General features: G+C 36.1%; 1 long non-coding RNA gene across 1 annotated transcript in view; it reads left to right on the top strand.

Annotated features, from left to right (window-relative positions):
* The window catches only part of LOC106870799 (uncharacterized), a 387764-nt gene that overhangs the window by 59058 nt on the left and 325802 nt on the right, over window positions 1-2904 (top strand). The window contains exon 2 of the long non-coding RNA XR_001409578.2: window positions 2432-2480. This is a non-coding gene — a long non-coding RNA (uncharacterized LOC106870799). The remainder of the gene's footprint in view (window positions 1-2431; window positions 2481-2904) is intronic.

The raw sequence follows: 2904 nt of genomic DNA on the forward strand, positions 1-2904 counted from the left end.
ATATATATATATATATATATATATATATATATACATACATACATATATACGAATCAAAGTGCGTGTGTGTGTCTGTGTATGTTTGCGTTTCCGACTGTACACAACAGCCGGTGTTGGTGTGGTTATATCCCCGTAAGAGACCGATAGAATAAGTAGCAGTACTTGAAACAAAACGAGTGCAGGTGTCGATTCCATATGTCCTAGCATAGCCATGGTCTGATGACTGAAACAAGAAAAATAATTAAAGGATGTAAAGACTCATACGCACTTATATATAGATATACATTCACACATAGTTTTACACAAAACGCATACGTGTATACAGAGACACACACATCGACTTTCTTTCTTGCTCATAACCAACCATATGTAACAAAAGCTTTTGTAAATACTCTCACACTTAAACAAACATGAATTGCCTAAGACACATTAATTACAATCCGTATTTAGATGCTGACAGTGGTCTACAACTACTTTCAAATTGCTTCTGGCTAGGACTGATTTCTATGCAAAATATATAAACGGAAAGAATAAATCTCAAATGTACCCATAGAATGGAATATCACTGTATTTTGTTGTTAATATATTCTTTCGGAGACACTACTGTCACACAGAAAACCTAACTCATATTTTGTTTCATTGAGTCATATATAATGTATAAATACAGTGATAGATATATGGGTAGATAGATTGATAGATAGATAGATAGATAGATAGATAGATAGATAGATAGATAGATAGATACTAACATGGTATTATAAAGATCGCGCAATTTCGTTCTCATTTGGGTGAGGATATGATGGTTATTTAGTGTATCTTCATGCAACTATACCAAAATAAATTTCAGTGGAATTGGCATATCTTATGCTATTATATATATGTGTGTGTGTGTGTGTGTGTGTGTGTGTGTGTGTGTGTGTGTGTGTGTGTGTGTGTGTGTGTGTGTGTGTGTGTGTGCGTGCGTGCGTGCGTGTATATGTGTGTATATCTATATATAAGATAAAACTTACTTAGAAAGGGATGTGTGGCGTTCAGTCATATCGCGAACAACGAAAGAAACAAATGGAAAACATGACAAGTAACATAAAGAACGGCCCTTCATCAATTGTCGGCCGTTTTATCTACTCCATATTGTGAGCAATTACGTCAAGATGCGCCTTCGACAAACTATTGCTCCCGCAAAGCAAATTAAATAGAATTTGGGATTTGTGGAGAGTCAAAGTTGGTAGCTAAAACAGGACAGTGAAAACAAATAGGAGGGGATGCTAAGCCACGGCGAGGTGAGGTGGCGAACGCTGGAGGAACAAGTGTTGACAAAAATCAAAAACAAACAATGCCCATGTTGGAGATTTAAAATATAAAATACTGACCCTGTATAAATGAATGTGTATGTGCATTTTTTTTCTGCTTGTCCCCTACCATAGCGTGGTGATTTGGTAAAAAAGATTGATTGAATAAATACAATAGTTAGAAAATAGTCTCGGGTTTTATTTGTTTGACTAAACCTTTCAAAGCAGTGCCCGAGTGTAGCCGCATCCGTTGTCTATCGATCACTAGAACTTGTGGTATTAAACCATAAACGGTTCTTCATAGCACGTTGGAAGTAATGATCAAAAACTTCCTGCACCTATTGTCTTCTTTATCACATTTGCTGCATAATCGGCAAGAGGTTCTTTCTGCTGCATTCTGAGATCTGCTCTCTTTCTCTTATACTGATATAACTATTTTCCATACTGATTGGTAATGGAATACTAAGAGTGAATGCGTCACTCTAAGGTACTGTAATAACATTTGATTATGGGTTGGAAAGTGGAACACTTTACCAGTGAATCGGATTCACGTCACCAAAAGGAATGGTAAAAAATAAAATCTGATAAAACAATACAGGTTTTGCAGACCATATTCAGATGCAGTTGGAAAAGTCCATTCTAAAATTGGAACTTTCAGCTGTCTAATTTTACTTTTTCCTGAACGAGCTAAAACCTGACACCATTCTTATTTCTTTATTGCCCACAAGGGGCTTAACATAGAGGGGACAAACAAGTACAGACAAAGGGATTAAGTCGATTATATCGACCCCAGTGCGTAACTGGTACTTATTTAATCGACCCCGAAAGAATGAAAGGCAAAGTCGACCTCGGCGGAATTTGAACTCAGAACGTAACGACAGACGAAATACCGCTAAGCATTTCGCCCGGCGTGCTAACGTTTCTGCCAGCCCACCGCCTTGACACCATTCTATTATGTAAATTTCAACACACATCATTTCCTCTGTAAAAAATATGTATCTGAAAGAAAGAGGTGAATGTTTTCTGATACCTTAGGACCTTGATAACAAATATACGATAGGATATTTATGTTGTATGCTATAGATTTGCTCAGTATCTAAGACTATGCGGCATCTGATATTTGATGTTTCCTTTCTTTACAGGTATTGAGAGAATAATATCTAAGAAATAGAGACAGATTCCATGGAACAGGTATGGTAATTAAAATAATTTTCTTCGAAACAAAGTATAACACATAATGGTTTATGATGATTAGTTTCTTTTTCAAACATAAAAAAAAAAATGCTCATACACAGACATGAAAATGCTAGTAAACACATTAATATACTTAACAAAACTACGCACATTTATATAAAGAAATACACACGCACAAACACACACACGCACGAACGCGCGCTCGCAATATTCAAAGTGTGAATTTGGTTTGTTATCTATGTTGCAGCACAAGGACGTTTTAGAAACCGGCTCCTTCCTTCGAGAAAGACTTCAAATAATTAAAGAAAAACATGGAATACACACGCGCGCGCGCACACACACACACAAACAAACACATACACACACACACACACACACACACACACACATACATACATATATATATATATATATATATATA

Source organism: Octopus bimaculoides, chromosome 6 (assembly GCF_001194135.2).
Source record: "Octopus bimaculoides isolate UCB-OBI-ISO-001 chromosome 6, ASM119413v2, whole genome shotgun sequence".
Lineage (NCBI taxonomy): Eukaryota > Metazoa > Mollusca > Cephalopoda > Octopoda > Octopodidae > Octopus > Octopus bimaculoides.